The sequence below is a fragment of the Notechis scutatus genome, chromosome 1 (assembly GCF_049901735.1).
Source record: "Notechis scutatus isolate UNSWTSFEM ecotype Mainland chromosome 1, rNotScu1.2, whole genome shotgun sequence".
NCBI classification, from domain to species: Eukaryota; Metazoa; Chordata; class Lepidosauria; order Squamata; family Elapidae; genus Notechis; species Notechis scutatus.
The window spans coordinates 29735781-29757057 of record NC_142009.1 but is presented as its reverse complement, the minus strand read 5'-3'; the positions used below and the strand labels follow the sequence as shown (position 1 = coordinate 29757057).

Below are 21277 nucleotides of genomic sequence, written 5' to 3'. Positions count from 1 at the left end.
TTCAAACCATTGCACAGTGCAAAAGCAAATATTTTTATTTATTAATTAAATTTATATGTTGACATCTGTCGAATAACATTCTTAATGTAATTTTTAGCAAACTGTTCTCTTTTACATTCCATACTTACAAAAAATAAAATAAAAGCAAAATTATACAGCAATTTAGGAAAGTAGCACCAGCACATACACACACATATACAAAAGGAAAATCTTAAAATAAAATGAGCCAAAATTGCCTTGTACTATTACTATTCTCATATTGCACTATTACTATCCTCACCTTTGAGGATTTTAATATTACTGTGATGTAAGTATTTAGAATATTAACATTTGAATAAAACAGGTGGTTTTTAAAAAATGCTGTCTCTTTAATTTTGAAAAGTCAGTGTGCTCTGAGCATCAATATCTGATTTCAAAAGCCTTTAGATCTTGGGGCAGTCACCATCTGGAACAGCAACACTGAGCTCCACAGCTCCAAAACAGCATTTTTGATGTAAAGTTAATAAGAACTAGAAATCTCAGTATTCAATAATAAATGCAGAAACTGTCTAGGAGAAAAAACTCAAGGAAAGAAAAACAATACCATTTTCTTGCTATAATGAATTTCCACATTTCCCTAAATACGGACTTCCTCCTACTTTTATCAACTGAAATAAAATGGTATTCTATTCCTTGTGCTACATTTATTACAAATGGAATTTTCCTTTAAGATATCCCCTGTTAAAATAATGATATCTGAGTATCCCTCATTTTCTATTTTTAACTTAATCACTGACCTATTTTAAATTATAACTTTAGTTGGAAATGACCGTAGTTGGAAATGACCGTAAGCTGGTGATGATATACTATGTTTTATCGATTACATATGCATGCATACAAATGTTTTATGTATATTTTACATAATTATTCAGCAATTATTCAAAAATGTCAATGAGGCAATCCTATTTGCTTTCCTTGGATTTTAATATAGAAATCTGTAAAAACTGGTGGTTTAATTGTGGTCTGAATTCCTTTAAATATTTGGAAAATATTTGTTTATTTTTCATAATTAAGCCCCCTGTCAAATCATTTAGGGCTTTGGTAGCTAACATGCCCAGTTAGAGACATAATATAAAGTCCAAAATACTATCAACAAAATTCTGTTCATGGTTTTAAGCGTTCATTTTTAATCGCAATAAATACTATTGTAAATAGATGGTTAAAATTTCATTGAACTTATCAGGAAAGATAAATTTAGATAAAATGAATACTGTTCAAGACTGATATCACTATAATAATTATATACTGATTTTGAATTATTTGTTTTAATCCAGCTAATTTAAATAGATGGATAAACTATTAAAATTATATAATTTTATTAAAGAAATTTTGAAGAATATAAACTATAGAAAATAAGGAAAATAAACAAAAATATTAAATAGTGAAAATAGAAAGAAAACTTAAAAATGGAAAAAAAGGATTATAAAGAAGCGCTACCAAACTTTTTGACAGTGGTTATAATTACATTTAAATTTTGCCCTCTCTCTCTAAAGTTATATCATAATTTTCTTTTTTACTGATGTGAAGAATCTGCTACCCTTTCTAATCCTCAAACCCATATATGTCAAGTTCATTTTTCTCATGGGTGTTCAGTCACTGATAAATTTATATGTTGATCTTTCTCTAATCAGTCAAGTTAGTTTTTCCATTTGCTAGTTCTGTTATCTTCACTAACTATTCCTTCATTGTGAGCATTTCAGACCCATTGATATTGCAACTGTCATTTGTACTTCTATAACTATCTGGTTTGGTACAGCAACTAAACAGGACAGGTACAGACTCCGAATAGTAAGGACTACAGAAAGAACAATTTCAACCAGTCTGCCTTCTATAGAAGACCTGCATATGGTGCAGGTTAGAAGGATTATTTTAGTAATGCAAAGAACAAAAAGAAAAGGAAAATTTTGCCCAGATCCTTTTTCAATATGACACAGGAAATAAATGTGGCAGATCAATGGAGGAGAATAAATTTGGGGGGAAAAGAATTCACGTTCTACTCTAACCCACACAAATTGTGGTCTAGATTAGACATGGTGTGGATGAACGCAGAACTAGGAAACCAACTAGATTTGATAGAGATTATGACAAATGTATGGGCTGATCATAACCTATTAAAAATAACTTGGAAAGGAAGGAAAAGGAAGAATAGAAGGTGGATACTTAATCCCCAAATTTTAAAGGAGAAAGATTTTGTTGAGAAAATTAAGAAAGAAATGGAACTTTTTTTTAAGGAAAATACAATGGAGCAAACATCATTACAGAATTTATGGGATACAGCAAAGGCAGTCTTGAGGGGGCTGGTAATAGCATATACAGCGAAAAGGAATAAGGAAAGATGGCAAAATCAGAATAAATTACAGGAGGAGATTAAAGACCTAAAAAGTAGATTACAAAAAAAAATCACAAGATGAAAAATTGAGGAGAGAGATGATTCTTATTAGGCATAAATTGAACATTATAAATCGGGAAGAGAGAGTTAAAGAAGTGAAAAGGGCAAAACAGAATTTTTTCAAACATGCAAATAAACCAAGGAGGTGGTTAGCCCATAAATTAAGATTAGACGAGAAAGAAGGTTGATACAAGAATTGGAGGATGATGATGGAAAATTAGAATATTGAATGACTGAGAAAAAGAAAATAGTACAAAAATATTTTGAACAACTATATAGGAGGATGGAATAAACCCTGCGAATATAAAACAATATTTGAAAAGGAAAGGTCTCCCAGAAATTAGAGAGGAACAGAAAGAGATTTTAAATAAAGAAATAACAGTGATGCAACTGAAAAGGGTGGTTGAAAGGCAGAAAGATAAGACGCCAGGGCTGGATGGTCTTCCGGTGGAACTGTATAAATGTATTTATGAATGTCTTGAACCCGTGATGTTAGATGTGTACAATGAGGTATTAGACTTTGCCAAATTACCCGATTCATGGAGAGAAGTGAATATCTCACTAATTCCTAAAGAAGAATTAGATCACAAAGAGATTAAAAATGATAGACCAATCTCACTCCTGAACGCAGACTATAAAATATTCGCAACAATAATGTTGGAAAGACTAAAAATTATATTAAATGAACTTATTCATATTGACCAGAACAGTTTTCTACCTTCTAGACAGATAAGGAACAATATAAGGATAGTATTAAATGTATTAGAATACTATGAGGCCCACCCGGGAAAGCAGGCAGCATTGATTTTCTTGGATGCTCAGAAGGCCTTCGACAATCTCAGCTGGCAGTTCTTGATCCAACAGGTCGAAAATATGGGATTTGGATCTAAATTCAAGAAAATGATTGGCACAATTTATTCGAACCAAAAAGCTAGGGTAATTGGGGAGATTACTGAAAACTTTATATATATATAAATGGGGAGATTACTGAAAACTTTAAGATAAGGATATAAAATTTATAACACGAACATATAATTATTTACTGGAGGTAGAATTAGAGGAGGAAATTGTTAAGGGATCAATGATGGCCTGAGCGAGAAATGTGGGTCATAATATAAATTTGGATGAGTGGGAAAAGACTTGGACTGAGAACTGGAAGCTGACTTTGTCGATGGCATTCAAAGAAAATCAATATAAAATGTTTTGTAGATGGCACTTAGCACCGGCACAACTGGCGAAATGTATCCAACCTTGAAACCAGAATGCTGGAAGTGCAAACAAAAGAAATGAACGTTTTTCCATATGTGGTGGCAATGTATAGAGGTCAAAAAATACTGGAAGAAAATACAGAGATGGCTTTTTAAGATTACAAAATATAAATTGAATCTGGAACCAGAAACGTTTTTATTAGGTATGATCAAAGGGAATTTGAGTAAAGATAAAAGATACCTTATTGTACACATCTTAACTGCAGCAAGAATCACGTTAGCACAAAATTGGAAGAGTGATAAAATACCACCAGATGAAGTTATGATTCAAAAAATAATGGACTGTGCTGAACTAGATAAATTCACTATGGAACTGAAAGGCAAAGTGGATCAAGAATACTATGCAACATGGGAGAGGTGGTACAAATGGGTGAAAGATAATGATAAAAATAATTTATAGTCACAAAACAAGAAACATGTATATACAATGACACAATAACTGTTAATGGAAATGAGATTTTTGTATTTTTTGTTTTTAAAGAATAAATTTTTTTAAAAAAGGAGGGCTCAGAAAATATTTATAGACCCTCACATCCTGGACATAAACTGTTTCAATTCCTCTCCTCAGCATACCCCTATAGGGTATTGCATGCCAAAACAATTAGACACAGGAACAGTGTTTTCCCCCGTGCCATGACTCTGCTGAATATCTAATTTTATACAAAAAGTTCTTATACACTGATGTAAGTTTCAATCCTTTCATGTAAGTTTCAATTGTTTTAAACACATATTTTCCCACTATTCCATCAGTTTTTGTCCACAATTCTTAGCCCATTTTTTATATCTTTTTACTTGTTGTTCTTCAGTTTCAAATTTCAATAAAAATTTATACATTTTGCTAATGTGTATTGTTAAATTTACATGCTCATCATTTGCACATACTTCAAATTCTGTCTTCTGCTGCTCAATTCCAAATGTCTGCCAACTTTTTCTCTTAACTTCATACAAAAATTCAGTTGTATAAATTGGTAGTTTAAGATCTTCAAAATTTGTTAAATAGGCTTCAGAAGTGGTACAACAAAGTGTGCTAGTGGGATTTTTGCCACTTGCGACTGGGATTATAGGCTCACAAGACCCAAATTCCTTGATATTAAAAGTAGGAACAAAACTAGCATTCTGTTCAATGTATAAATTAGGGAAGAAAGATTCTCACTAATTGGCCAAGAAAACAATTCATAGAATCTTTTGAGTATCCATTCTTATTATATTACTATCCTAATATATGTTTTAGGAAACTGAAATCAGCTTGCATTAATCCTCAGATATTTTGGAGTTCCCACATCTCAGGTAACTGGGATAGTCCTGTCTTGATATACTAACAGCAATAGACTTATATACGGCTTCATAGTGTTTTACAGCTTTCTCTAAGTGGTTTACAGAATTAACATATTGCCCTCAACAATCTAGATCCTGATTTTTACCGATCTTGGAAGGATGGAAGACTGAGCTGGTCAGAATCGAACTCCTGGCAATGGTCAGAGTTAGCGCGCAATACTGCATTCCAACCACTGTGCCACCACAGCTCCTGGTGATAGCTAGCATTGATGGTGCAAGCATAAGAGAAGCCTTCAACTTCTAGCAAAACTTTTGCAGCAGCATTTTTGACTAGTTAGAAGATTCTGAATACTAGTCAAAGGTAGATACATGCAGTTCATATTACAATAGGCAAATCTTAAAAATCACTAAGTAAAATGGACCCCAAGGGATTCAAAGCTTACCTTTGAAATCAATGTTCCAGTTATACAATATTACATATTCCTTTCGCTGCCTAGAGATGATAAAAGAACTACTCTCAACTGGGGATAAAGTATTCAAACATTTTGACGAATAGGCTGTGCTATATACCGAGAACACTATTCCAGTGTTGATTTAAGAGCGTGGGAAGGCCTCCAAAAACCTGAGCCATCTGAAATGAATCTCATTATTCTGAAGTCATCAAAAATTAATCCTATGAGATAAAGTACAGGATATCTTGGGGAAATAAACAAATAAACTGTATAAGACTCTGGAGAGAATTACAAAAAGAAACAACGATGCTTTCCTTTCCTCCAATTCATCCTGTTCAAGAATACATTTTATTTCATCTGCATTTTTATCTTTTACCCCTTTTAGGCCTATCTCTCATGCTGTCCTAATGGCAAGGTTTAGTACAGTAGTGTTTCATCCCAAGTAAATTACTCTATTCCACAAAACTCACAGGCTGCTCAAAGGACAGCAGATTTGTAACATTCCCTTTACTCTCTTTAAACTGTCATAATGTACCTACACTACTTTCTGTACACCACAGTACATGAATACCTGATTAAATCCCAAATGCACATTTCTTTATTTGGGGACTGACAAATAATAATCAGTGGGACATCTGAAAAGTCATTCCAATCCCTGACAGAGAGCCATCTATTTTACAAACCTTGAAATATGACCTGTGAAAAATGACCCCGCTAGTGACTAACTGGCTGGAGACAGATAGACCAAAAGTCAAGTTTCGAGTTGAATATGTTTACATATATAAGGTGGCCTGATAATTAAATTATCTTTATGATGCTCTCTACTCCTTAAAGCCATTTCCCTATATTCTGTTCGTGCCTTCTCTAATCCCCAGAAATATCCTGCATAACAGGGACCATGACCAAAATGTAAGTCTTAAAAACTGCTTTATTTTATTCTGTTATTCCTTCTGTTCAATCAAAGATTTCTTCAAATAATTTTTTTTGAAGGGAAGTCAAGATTTTTGTCCAGAGTCCTTGCCCTGTTGCATTTTATTCTGTGCCTGCAGCCTCTTTATTTAGCCAATAGGTAGGACCGGCATTTCTTTTGAGCTGAAAGGATTTCTGAAGTAAGCAGGTACTATAAAAGGAATGAAAGGTTTTACAAGAATACTAGCTTCATTTAGACCCCAGGATGCAGCCAGGCCAGTTCATAATGACTGCAGTAACAGCTATTTAACACAGTAATTTTAACTCCAGTGAATATAAATGAACCGTTATTTCTTTGGAAAAAATATGATCAAAATAACAGAGCTGCAATGTGATATGCAGAAACATTCTGTGCAGTTGCTGCAATTGGCCCTAGTTGTGTGAAGAGATGAGAAACCATGCTGAGCAAACAAATCTTACTCATCTCATTATTAGAAGTCCCACTTGCACTGGATTCAGAGACTTTCCCAGGCAGACGCATTCCTGCTGCCATGAGAACTAGAAACCTATGATCTAGACTTTTAAAAAGACAAACAATACTATTATTAATCCAAACATCCAGTTCGGTTAGGAAGACAGGATGATTGACAGAATGAAGGATGGAATATGTGGTCTGTCTAGCATGTGCATATATATGTGTACAGGGGTCCCCCCCCCCATTTACTCTTTTCTAAAATTTATATTGTTTTTATATTTTTATTTGTATTATATTATTTCTAAAATATATATTGTTACAACAGTTACAAACACAATAGGTCTTTCACTGTTGTAACAAATTGGAAAACGAGAGTAATTCTAGTTAAGTTCATCCTTCTGTTTTGAACCATACACTTCAGATGACTTGGGTGCCTCAAAAGGAACATATACGATTGTAATTTTTTAAGTTGGCAGTTCAAGGCCATCCTTGTCTTCTGCCCTAGGTAGAACATCTGGCTTCCACACACTTCCACTGTGAGGAAGGCAGGCAGAGAGAAGGAAATAGGTAGCTTCCTGTCTGTAATTATTAACAAGGAACACAAAGCCAAACAAGCACAGTTGACATTTACTTAATGGCACTGTCCTTCTGTCAGCTCAGAAGCAATAAAGCTAGCACTAGAATACTGCATCTGTCTCAAAATATAATTTAGTACAAACAAAGCAAACAAATAAGAATTCAGGATATAGGAACTGCCGCCATCCTAATGTTTTTTGTATGGACAGTGACACATAAATCTATAAAAATGAACTAAGTGTTAATAAATATTTTCTGCTAATATTCTCAGTCATTAAACTGCACATGGAAGTTAATGGGGGACATAGCTAGAGATGTTTCATGTTACATGATTTGTTACAAAGATCAACTGACCACTGGGAAGCAGGGGAACAGTAGAAATCAAGTGGAGAGGAAATTGGAATGAAATTAGGACAGGGGTGTGAAACTTGAGTTCATTGAGGGCCACATCAGGGTTGTGTTTGACCTCAAGGGGCCGGGGGAGCGTGGCCAGGATGAACGTGGCCAGCTCAATGTTACTCATCGAGGCTCCATATTGGGCTGCAATGGCCTCCTGCAGCCCTTTGCCAGTGAAAAGGGAGCTCCCCGAGCTCTGTTTTCACTGGCAGAGGGTTGCAGGAGGCCGTCGCAGCCCAAAACGGAGCTCAGGAGGGCTGCATGCAGTCCTCCTCAGCTCCCTTTTCACTGGCAGAGGCACCACGGGTCCTTCGCTGTTTCCAGGGCGGGCCCCCGGGCCAGATCTAAGCACCCTGCGGGCTAGGTCTGGCCCCCAGGCCTTGAGTTTAACACCACTGAATTAGGAGTATGATACTAAATAAGAACTAAATAAGATAAGGCACATATGATTTCATGACTATATGACATCTGCTAAGGACATTCTCATGTTTGAAGACTACAATTTACATCTTTCTAAGTGCAGTAAAGGTGACAGACAGTAAAGCCTATAAATAGCTATTGCTACACAAATATCCAAGGGACTAAACCTGGTAGAATTACTGAGAGGATCTGAATTAAAATAAGTAGAAGGAGCAGAAACTATACTTATCACGCTTCTCTGATTGCTCTAATATACTATCAACCAAGTAAAATGAGAAGATATAGATGATGCCCATCACAATAAATCACATATTTTAATTACCTTGACATCTGTCAGGACACTAATTCTACAAAGGATGATCTTCCTAGTAAATTCCTAATTTCCCCTAAAAATAACTTTCCTCTTCAAAGGAGTGAGGAAGCTAAAGGGGGAACAGCTATCTCCCATGGAATGTTAATCAACAAGGAAGACTGAACAGATAAAGCAGGAATAGGTGATTTGGAAGGCAAAATAATTGTATTGCTAGAGTTCTTGATTTTTAAAAAGAATCTTAAACCATAAAATTTAGTCAACAATGTACCCTGAGATTCAAATTTGTAATGATTAGTTCAATTATATCCAGATTTTATCCCTTTAAAATTAATTATTTCATATAATTAATTATTTACCAATTATATTCATTTATATTTATTTAATTCTTTCCTAGGTGCATGGATCACCTGAAATATATTCTAGTCTATAAATCCTAATATCTATTAGCTTTTATAAAAAACACTGTTCATTTCAATACACAAATATATTTCCATATACAGTAAATCTTGGTTTAATGGACCTTTGTTTAGTAAATTTTGGAAACACTGAACACATTTTTATGTTTCAGCATTTAACATATAAAGTTCTTTGTTCTACAGTAATCCAGACAAGTTCCATCATTTTTATAAATTTATATTGTCTTTATAATGATACAATGGTACACATTAATAATGTAATTTATATTATTGCCCTCATTACATAATTTTACAAATGACATACATTGATGTAAATGACATAATTTATGTATCTGCGTTAATCTGCCACATGTCATTATTCAAATGAACAAATTGTTGCAACTCACATAAACTCAGATTTAATGGGCATTTGGGCTTAATATATAGCCAGTCTCTACTTACAAATGGTCCATTCAATTGAAGGTTTACTTTATATCTGTCAAATCAGCTGTTTATAAAGACTTACATAAAAATGATTTTTAAAAATTACATCATTAGTTTCCAAAAAAAATTTCTAACCAAACAACGTAGCAGCAATTATATGGCACAGGAGAGACCAGCAGAAATAAATTATACAAATGCAGTCTGAGCAATTTTCTTATACAGACTGTAAGCAGCCATAAACATTACAAGCAGAGAAAATAGGGTAGAAATGCTGAGAGCCCAAAAGAAAGACATTTTTTGCAAAGATGCATTTCTAATAAGTCTTCATATTTTCCTCATTGAAGAGTCAATGGTTTGGATGTTTTTGCAAAAGAAAAAGTAAAGAAATTTGCCAGGAATGACAGAATACCATCTTACCTTCAAATTTTGCAGCCCAAGACCCCAAACTAGCCTCCAATCCATTAATCTGAAAGATTCATCTGAATCCCTTTTGACTCTTTTGGCACCACAAGACATAAACAGATGGATGAGCAGAACAGCTGCAGAACAGCAAAATAAATGAGAAATATCAGTCAAATGAAGGCATTTATAAATAAGCAAATATACACAAGTGACATGCAGACAAATATACAAATTATTTGTGAGCTTTGATTGCTTGAACCATAATCAAAGTATGGGGTAGTTTCTCGGGAAGGGTCACTACTAATGGATTTTCTGAGTATAAATTTCCCTCCAAATGCATTTTTTGATAATGATAATAATCCGAATTATACGCTTCAAACATAAACCCAACCACATTCTGTTAGCATAAATCAAATTTATGTAAATAAACATTCTAAAAAACTCAGAATCATTAAATTAGCAGTGATGCCTATTGCATATTTAATTCCAGCAGGGACAGAAGTATTATTAGGAAAATAATGTTCTTCCTCATATCTTTTTGCCATTATTAAAAGCCTTCCATGCATAATTATTTGTTCAATGATTCGTCCACTGGTTAAATAAATCCTGAATTCCCAGTATTTAATGACAGTCAGCCTAGCAGCTGTAATCAGAATGCTGAATCCTCCAACTTTTGGAAATTATATCTTCTGTAATTCCCAAAAGAAACGGACATGCAAATGGATCACACAGGAACCAAAACGGAACCTGAAATGCTCTTGGGATCCACTGAGTTGCTTATAAACTTTAAAATCTTTGATTTTGAGCTAAACCAAGCAAATAAATTGTTGGCTATCACCTCTTCTAATCAGCCTTTCTCTTTTTCCTCTCCCAACCCACTCTGCAATTTTCAGCATTATCTTTGAAGCATGACAGCTTCTTTTATTATTGTATTATTTGCAAACTAAGCATTTTAAGTGAACAATAGTCCTTGTGGGTATAGGAAAATGCTAAATAAACCCTGAGCAAAATAAGTTTGCTTGATGCCCAATGATGGGATGGAGGCAATTAAAACTGATATTTTATTTCCTCCTTTTGGTGCAAATTAAATGAATTGTGTAAAATCATTTACCCAAGGAATATTTGGTTCTATTCTCCCAATGAATTAAAATGATTATTATAAAACTATTGAGAGATCATGTATATCTAGAAAGTGCAGGATTTAAGAAGTCATCCAACTATATATACAACATTTCCCCCCCCTCCCCCAAATCTCCACCTTTTCATACTTCACATATTTTACACTAAAAACAGAGGAGAATGTTTCACATAACATTTCGCACAAAGGGGGCTTTTTAATTGGTCTAGTTGTTAAGACACCAGGCTAGAAAGCAGAAGATTTGAACTGTGAGTTCAAATCCCTTCTTAGCCATTAAAGTCAGCTAGGTTGACTTTGGGCCAGTCATTCTCTCTCAACCCAACTCACCTCACAGGCTTAGTGTGCAAAAAATAGGTGGAGAATATGTTCACCTTCTTGAGTTATTGTTTGTAAAAAATAATAAAGATGGGATATAAACAAATAAAAATTGTATTTATAAGATGTTCTTGATGATGATGATGATGATGATAATGATTTGATGATGATTTCTTATCTTTCTGAACTGCTGAAGACCTTTTATGATGACAACAGGATTATTCCAAAGACTCATTCCATTTCTATATACCGGCACATACATCCAGTATATAAAAAAAGAATGTTTCCATTAAAAAAAATAAAAGAACAGCAGTCATTACCAAATAAATCTTACAGATCAGATTTATTTAATCAAAAACTTGACCACTCTAGTCTTTAAGCAGAAGGGGAAGAAAAATCAATTATGAGAGATGCACTATACTTTATGAAACATTTAGACAAACTGAAACTTAAATCTTCAAATTAATGCAATACCAAAAATAGAAATGCTTACAGCCCTCTCAATGAGTATCAGACATCGAAGCCTGTGAAGGTGGGAAAGATACTCAGACATGTTTGGTCTACCATTTACAAGCTTAATCCTTGCTATTCTTAGTTTATCAAATCTAGTAGGGAAGGGCTGTCTGGGGGCTCCAGTTTTTCCATGCCAGCAGGCAAACTGCCAACCTACAATACAGTATTCCAGGAGAACACAGCAACATCAAGATCTGCTTTATGCCAAGTCAGATTATGGTATCCATCTAAGCAAGAACATTCTGCTCGGACAATAGCAGCCCTGCAGGATTCTCAGGAAACGGTTATCTTTGCCAACACTTCCTACCTATTTGCTCATTTTAATTGGATTTGCTTAACAGCTGCAGTAAAAATGGACATAAAATCTGTCGGGTCATGTGATGAACTGTTTAACTACTGCATCACTTAATGACCTACATTTCAGTCCCGGTTATGGTCAAAACTCAAGGATTACCTATAGTTAACTGTTTTTTTGTGGGGGGAATAATCAAGCAAACAAGAAACCCTAGAAAATTGATATTAAGCAGTGAGTTGGAGGGGGGGAAAGGATTCTAAGGACTCTACTCTTTCTGAGTAGAAAAATTAGTAGTAAGCAAGCAATTCAAGAATAGAAAAGTGACAGCTATTATGTACCAAGAAAAGAGAGCTAAAATATTAGATGTATAGAGTAGGTAATGAAAGGTATAATCACTAGGCAGACAATTTTAAGGAGATGATATACTCTTGATTAAAAATTCAGCTAATGTATTTAGATTATTTGGCAAGCAGAGGTATCAAATGTTTTCTGTTGACAGTCTCTTAATTTTTTTAGCTCAATGAAATAAATTTGTGCATAAGAAAAACATTATAACTAGCTTTTGAGAGTAAATGTTCCAGGGGGAATAGCAAGCGAGTATTCAGATATGTGTTTAAACCAAAAAGTTCACATCTACTGAAGTCCTGCCGTATTTATATATTGATTCTCAAGAAATTTAATTCCTTTCTATTGAAATGACTGCTCTAATATGCAAAGTAGTTGTAAAAAAAAAGCTATACAAATCAACAAGTACTCCTATTTGCTCTGTTAGAAAACCTGAAGTCATTTCACGTTCACACAGAAATATAAGAATACTAGAAAAAAATGGTAAACCAACACACAATCATAAAATGGGGTCTTTAAAAAGGCAGCATCTTCAACTGGAGCCCTCCATAGCCGATTATAGAGGAATTAAAGCAGATTGCAACAACCAGACAGGTTTGTGTGGGAGAATATAATCCTTTAGGAATGCTGAACCTGGTCCATCAGGGATTTTAAAACGCTTAAAATCAATATTTTTCATTAATACCCAGAAATGGGGCTTTAAGCCATGTAGTTGTTTAAAAATGTAAAACGTTCTCTAAAATCTGTTAGCAGTATGCTGATCCACAGCAATCTCCAAAGTGTCTTTTTATATATTTATAAAACTCAAAACCTGCCATTAAGCAACAATAATGAAAAACTAATGTACTGATTTTGTTTACCAAACCTGAAAGGTTATAACTGTGGTCTTCTGCATATTACTCAGTGGGGCTTCTTCCTTGCTGTGCTTATGCATTCAGTATTACAATTATATGCTGCAATCTTTACTATACTGATCTCAAAAGAAGCTGTTTACCAAGGATCCCTAAACTTCGAAGCCCCATTTGACACATTGTGGGTACTTAGGGAACGTGCAAAGATTCTCAGAGATTTTTCATTAAAATATTACAATCTCCTTTTCCTGGTATAACATTTGCTCAATAGAATTTCATCTGGAAAGAGCCGGTAGGCTAGTGGGCTAGGAATAGATTTAACAAGTGGGAAGCAGTGTCATTCCATTTTTGGAATGGGTCCTGGGATTGCTTTTGATTTGCCTTAAAAAAAAAAAAAAACAGCTGTGGCAGCAGCACTTCAAAATATCCAGATATTTACAGCAATGCATATCTAACACAGTAAACTGGAGAATGTTAGAAGATGAGCAAGAGAGAAAAAATGAATTCCAAGAAACAGATTACAGGTCTTGTTCTCATTTTTGGCACGATTCTTGTTTCAGAATCCAAAGTCTCTATTTCCACTTGTCTTGTAATTACTCCCTGCTACATGCAGACATTTGGTAAAAGCATATCAAGAAAATAAAACAAAAGAGAACTTGGAGATCTTTGAAGGAGGTTTATCACCACAAAGCTCAAGTTAAATGATCAGCTATGTGTCTCAAAGCTCCTTGTCCAATAAGTATTCCAGCAAAACCCAGCAAACCAAGAACACCAAATCAGATTACGTACCCACCTATTCTAGTATATTCAGCTCTGAAAGTAGCAGCTCTGCAGGATTCCCAAGCACAGATCACCTTTCTCAATACTTCCTATTTGATCGTTTTAACTAGAGATGTGAAGAACTAAACCTGGGGCTTTCTATTTATGAAGCATATATTCTATCTACAGGCCTTGTTGGTAGATCTGAGACTCATCCATGATCTAATCCAGCTCAGGAATTCTGGGAGGGGTTTGGGAATTAACCCCTAGAAGAGTATTGCAGCAGTAGTCAAGCCAGGAAGCCAAACGAGAGCGGAAGGGCCCCAGAGTATACACACACTGAACACAAACACTGTTTGTAGTTTAAATAGTTTTTAATCCAGTTAGAGTTTAAGCATTGTCATTCAGTCCATTAAGTCATTCACAGTATTTCCATCCAGCCTGGATATCATGGACAGTTGTGACAAATTTATTTGTGCCATTACTCTTCAGATATTTTGACTATTTTAAACTAATTAAAACAGTTTGTTTTTACAGTAATGTGCAACTCACACCAACTCTCTCTGCTATATCCTGGTTAGTTAGACTATGCTGCTGGGCCCATAACCAATGTTAGGGTTTTCGGGGATTAACCCCTAGAAGAGTATTGCAGCAGTAGTCAAGCCAGGAAGCCAAACGAGAGCGGAAGGGCCCCAGAGTATACACACACTGAACACAAACACTGTTTGTAGTTTAAATAGTTTTTAATCCAGTTAGAGTTTAAGCATTGTCATTCAGTCCATTAAGTCATTCACAGTATTTCCATCCAGTAAGACTCACTAGTATAGTCCAAGTTAAGAGTCCTTGCAATATCTTTATCAGCCGATAAAGATATCTTCTCCTCCTCCGGTTTCACTCTCCAGAGAAACAAACGCTGGATATTCAGCAAACAGTAGCAAACAAAAACAGTTCAGTCACAGGCACTCACAGTCAGTAATCACAGTTAGTCGCAGCAACACACAGTAAGTCGCAGCAGCACACAGTAACAGTTACAGACAGTAAGCTTTCCAGCTTCTAATGCTTCCTTATATTGTAACTTCTAACCGCACCCTTAATCGGCTAATTGCCTGCTGCATTGTGCTTAAAGTGATAAGCACTTAAACCATGATATCTAAGTTTTATATATTTATTCACCCAAACCATATTTGGTATCAATGTTATACCTAACAGTTGAAGTTCACATGTCTTAGAGTTACCAAGTTTGAGGAACACTGACCTAATACAAATAGACTTGGCTCTCATTCATTAAAAAAAAAAAGATTTTTATTTGAGACAAAAGATTCCATAGGTTTAGGATGTTGTACAGTAACAGTGACACGATATCAGATTCTTTTTATGTTAACTTATCCTATGACAAATAGGATTAGTATTTCAAGCCAATTTTTAAAGACTGCAGGTGCCTAGTAAGAAAAAAAACCAAAAGCAAAATTGATACATTGGTAGATTTTCCAATGCTCACAGCCTGTCTCAGGGAAACGATCTGGAATCTGAGAATAGACCTGCTGCTGTTGGTTTCCCGTTTTCTTTGGTTAAAACAAAAACCATTCCACTCAAGCTCTGCATTCTTTTAAGACATTTCTAAAGATGACGGAAGCATTCAGTGGTGTGTCTGAGACAAATTCATCAACCTCCCAATTAATAAGCAAATAATAAGCAAAGCCAGCTGTTCAATAGCTGGCAGCCAATTTCTGGCCCATTTTCAAAATCATAGTTGAGATATGGAAATGTCATGGCACTGAGGTGATTTTAGAAAAAAAAAAGATGCTAAAGAAGTAACAGATCCAAGTAAATCTGGAGATAAGTTTTTTGCTGGATTCTTTTGGGCAATTCTGTAATCAATGTGCAAGTTTAGAAAAAAGTAGTAAAGACTGGAACTCAATGTCATGAAAATGGTTTGTTGGTTTGTTTTTATACAGCTACTTTATTGCTTAAAGTCAAGAAGATAAATCTGAGCTGATATAGGAAATGCCTTATAAAAATCTCTAAAGAGATTGCAGGAAATTGGAAAAAGTTTCCATAGTATTTTGAGTTTCTCCAAAAGAATACCTATTGTAAAATAAATATAACTGTTGATTATGCAGGGGGGACAATTTAATTTGTCTTGATGTCTTTTAATTAACAGGCAGGAATGTTGATTGCAGTTTGCAAGAATGAAACCACTTACATCAGGGGTGTCCAACCTTGGCAACTTTAAGACTTGTGGACTTCAACTCCCAGCAAAGCTGGCTGAGGAATGCTGGGAGTTGAAGTCCACAAGTCTTAAAGTTGCCAAGGTTGGACACCCCTGACTTACATTCTTGATATATTTTGCTCAGAATCTCTTCCACTTGTCTTTGAACTCAAATATGCAATAGGCTCCATGTTCTTTCCATTTTCATTTAGGGGGAGTGACCAAAATGTTCTTTTTACACTTTTATGGTAAAGGAGAGTAGATTTTGGTGAATACACTGATGTTTCCAATATACATTTTTTAATTAAATTTTTGCCATTCTTATACTTTTTCCTTCAAAAATATTAAAAGGCTTTTTTTTTAGGAAGAAATTGTGCTGATTAATTTATTACCATATTAACTGGAGCAAAATCCAGTTCTTCAGACACATCTCACAGCATGAATGCTAATCAAAAAAAGCTTGATGTCATAATAAAATTACTTAGTCTGCTACAACAATACCAAAAATCAGTAGTCTTATCACACTTTAAAGATAAACATACCCTCCCCCTCTTTTTGCAAAAAAAAAAAAGGCAGGAATTCTATGGCTGACACCAATCATAGAGCAAGACATAAACTATTTATGGGCAATAGCTGGCCAACTGTCACAGGAGGAATGCTAAATAGGGTTGAGCCCAGTTAAAACTTGGATAAGATTCCTCCATAGAAAACTAATGTTACCCTGGAAAGATCTTAGAACATCCCTGAATATAATGGTGAACTAGTTTCATAATCAGGCCGAGAAAATATTTGGGCTTGGTTCAGAGGAGGAATTGAATGTTTGTTTCACTCAAGTAGCCTGTTTTATGGCAGCTAGTTAGGAACAGTGTTTTCCAATCTTAAATTTAAAATACAGATCTAGTGCTTCATATATAAGAAAGTCCTATGGCCACTAACTGTTCGCCTTCTTCAAATATTGTATTAGCCTAATACTAAAATATACTTTCAAACAGTAGACTAGTGTTACCCTACCACCCTTTTGAAAATAATTGGAGAAAGGTTTTACACTAATCCCATAGGCATCCAAAACTGGGTTAAAAAGCAGCTAGTATCATCATGAACCTTAATACTAGTTTTAATAGATACGAACAGCAAGGGATGTTAATATTAATACCAGTAAAGAAATTTGCTGCTCCCCATTGCATAATTGAGCCTGATAAGAGGAAGAAAATGAGTAAAAATTCCTTGGTTCCCTGGACCACACAGGGACTGGGATTATATAGCATGCTAAATTCTAAACCTAGGTTAACAAAACAAATACTGAATTCATGTAACGTACTATACAAAAACAAATAAACTATATTTTAACAACACAGGCTGTGAAGACAATTATTAGGTTCCCATCAAACGCTGTTCACAAACTATGCACTCTCAATTGGAGCCTTGGGGGCTGCCTGCAGCTCACAGCTTGCCCATTGTTTCACAAAGCAATGAAATTTAGTTTCTACAAGAAACACTTCTGTCGGTTAGACAAACTGCTTCAATTCTGTACTTGCAGGTCACTGGGTCAATAAATTAGAGATGAAATGGTTTCCAATACTTTTTTAAAATGATCTTGTTTTATCTAGATCCTTAATAAAGAAGCAGGCTGAGGAAATGAAAGAAAAGTTCTACAACTAAAAGCAATTGTCCTATCAGTCTTCAAACTCTTCAATCAGGAAAGTGTCTATGGAGGTTTTCAGTCATCCAGGTCATGGTTGTCCCAAAGGTGCTTTTTTTTTTCAAGAGGCAACTGGATTTTCTGGATTTTCTTTGAAGACATTTCGCTTCTCATCCAAGAAGCTTCTTCAGCTCTGACTGGATGGTGGGGAACTGAAAGATTTATACTCCTTGGAGACAGCTGGACATTTACATTCTTTTAGCACCAATCTGCACCACTCAGGTGATCCTGATGACACAGATAAACCTCCAGGTGAGCTAACGCACTGCAAAAATGATATAAATGACCAGCTGTCTGCAAGGAGTATAAATCCTTCCATTCCCCACCATCCAATCAGAGCTGAAGAAGCTTCTTGCATGAGAAGTGAAATGACTTCAAAGAAAAAACAAAAAGTCCAGTTGACTCTTGAAAAAAGCGCCTTTGTGATCTTCAGTCAGGAGCATCAGCAGTTGAAGGTAAAGAGTTACAATGTGCAGGAGGAAGAGTATGGTGTCATAATCTAAGCTTAATGCCTTTTATATCTGCAACACAATGCTGTGCCATCTTCCAGTGTTTGATCCCTCTTCCCCCCAAGACACTTCTTGCTTTCAATCTGTCAGAATCCATACCAACTCAGACTATATCCCAGGAGTGGGATTCAATTTTTTAAACAACCGGTTCTGTGGGCGTGGCTTAGTTATGGGTGTGGCTTGGTAGTCATGTGACTAGGTGGACATGGCTTGGTGGTCATGTTATTGGCTGGGCGTGGCCAACTCAATATCACTCACATTGAGGCACCATCTCCTCTCCTGGCCTCTCATGACTGTGGGGATGCTGCAACAGTCGTAAGTGTGAAAAATGGTCATAAGTCACTTTTTTCAGTGCCATTGTAACTTTGAATGGTCACTCCACACAAGCAAAGTACCAGCAAAGGAGGGGGAAAAAACTCCAGAGAAGTTCCTGAGACAGGAAGTCTAGTCCTGCCAAGAATGTAATAAGGGTTAACAGAGAGGCAGTTTCTGTAAGCAACACCAGAATGTTTCCTTCCTGCCTTCCTTACAGGATTAGGCCAGTAATTTCTTCTAACAACTGGTTCTCCAAACTGCTTAGAATGTTAACAACAGGTTCTAGAGAATAGGTGCGAACTGGTAGAATCCCACCCCTGCTATATCCCCTTTACAGGTTAAAAGAAAGTAAATATTTAGAATCCAACAGGTAATTTTCCCTTGGCCTGCTCCTGAACGAAAATCCAAAATGGTAAATGGTTCCTTTGACTAAACATAAGAATCCCAGTTTCCCATTTTTAACAACGGCCTGGCTGGCCAGATTTATCTAAGAAGTCCCTAAATGGGGCAGAAGGCATCTGCTCTCCCTTCTTTATCTCCAGCATCTCGTACTGAGAGGCATACCACCTCTGGACAGGGAAGCTATCTAGCCTATTTAGCCTCTGTGGCTTGTCGCCAGCAGGCTTATCCTCCGTGAATCTATTTGAGACTGAAATAAAGCTCTAATGTCACTGCATTGTGTTAAAAGCCCATCAGTCTGTCATCAAAATGAAATGCAAAGGAATTAGCGTGCAATTTTCCCATAGTAACATTTCATCCATTTTCCCACCAACATCCACTTTTGGGGCTTGCTGGCTTTTCAAATTTCTTTCAAGACCCTCTGGGTAATTAACCAACTGCAGCACAATGTTGTCACTGGTGGACAATAAATGTACTATGCTGGCACAGATCCAGCCACCATTTTATTCCCAACAGAACAGATTATGACTTCCCGCTAGGCTCTCTGGGGAAGGGTGCAAGATATAATACAATACAGCTGGGCAGGCAACTGGAAAAAACAGTAACAAAACTTCCATTATTATCTGAACTCCTAATCCACGTGAACAGACATGGTCCATAGAAGTATTTCTCATTAATAAACTTTTAACTGTCCTTGGGTTTCACTTTTCAGCGTGCTTTTCGTCATAGGTCTCCAATGACTTACCCTTGCAGTAAGATATATGTAAAATTGTTTTTCATTAAACTCTGGAATGCTATGCAGGAGCTTTTGCTCTACCCAAACAGCAACCTACTATAAGAAGCCCTATCCTCGAACTACAGTAATAGTATCCTGGGAATACCTCTGGTTGCAGAAGATAGTAGAGTATTGGATTGATAACTGACTATCATAGCTCAGGATATCTGAAGTTTGTCTGGCTAGTGAAGCCTGCTCCAAAGATCCCTTATCTTTCTTATTTAACTTCTAAAATAACCAACCCCTTTACTTCAGCATAGGAATTAAAGATCATTGCTTAATATTTACACTGTGTTCTAAAGTCTTCAAAGCACTTCAAGGCATTCTATAAATCAGTCTTAATATTTCTGTATTAGAGCTCCCCCCCCCCCCCCCCCCCCCCCCCCCCACAAAAAAGCCCTCGCGCCAGAGCCCTCCCGGTCCCCCCCCCCCCACGGCACTCAAGATGCGCCCAGCTAAGGATGAGTGCCTTGTTCCAGTTAGCCGTCTATACAAAGTTTAAGGATTTCTTGATTCATAGATGTTAGTTACTTTATTTCATAGCATCTCAGATACGACAGGTTGTAAAACTCCCACACCAGCAAAATTCTCTGTTCCTTGGTAATCATTTTTACTGCAAGCCTGAAACATGGATGAAATATAAATTAAGCAAACAAAAGCAATTTGAGGCTTTTTTTCCCTGACTACTAAGTCCAGAAGTTAATTGTCTATGGAATTATCCAGTTTTTTAATACGACCCTGAAAGAAAAGGAAGTCAAGAACATTCTTTCTTCCCTTGACTTTTAACCAAATTCCATCAGGACTGAGGATAAAGAGAATCACTTGCTTTACCTGTAGATCATAAATCTTGACATGCCAAAGGCAACTCTGTTCATAAAGCATAGTATTAAATATTTCCCTGCCCACATTCTGCAAGGCTAAGTACTCTTGTTGAGGTTTTGCTACACCTATAGAACACAGACCCTTAGCAAGAGTTGCAACTGTGCCTAACCAATACAGAATAATTACTGTATAAAAGTGCAAAAGAAAAGGGAGAAAATCCTTTTTGTTTTCTTCTTCTTTGTAATATAGAGGAAGGTAGGTAATATTCTGTGTGTTGATCAACATTGCATTTGCAGATCAGAAAGCACATCAAGCTGCCTTTGCTCCAATGTACGAGACCAAGGTAATCATGATATAGCGTTTGTGGACTTGTAAATGAAGGGTTTCTCCATGAAAAAATAGACCAAAAAGGATGCCTTTCGTGTTGATCAATAACCAACAGAGATGCTTTTATGCAAATAGCAGCCTGATTGCAAGGCGATTACAAGAAAAAGGAAACTGGTTGGCACCTTCTTTTACCATCCATGTTGCTCTCACTCCAGGTAGCCAATCTAAATGCAAATTCTGAGAAGGAAAAGCT

General features: G+C 35.9%; 1 protein-coding gene across 5 annotated transcripts in view; it reads right to left on the bottom strand.

Annotated features, from left to right (window-relative positions):
* EXTL3 (exostosin like glycosyltransferase 3) overlaps nucleotides 1–21277 on the bottom strand; it is a 137598-nt gene that overhangs the window by 69629 nt on the left and 46692 nt on the right. For 3 of the 5 annotated variants that reach the window (XM_087960224.1, XM_026671509.2, XM_087960229.1), the window contains exon 2: nucleotides 9769–9890. The exons of 1 other annotated variant lie outside the window; for it this stretch is intronic. The gene's annotated coding sequence lies outside the window, so the exon portion shown is untranslated. Of the gene's footprint in view, nucleotides 1–5414; nucleotides 5465–9768; nucleotides 9891–21277 lie in introns of all 5 variants that reach the window. One more of the 5 variants, XM_087960235.1, reaches the window with a different exon arrangement.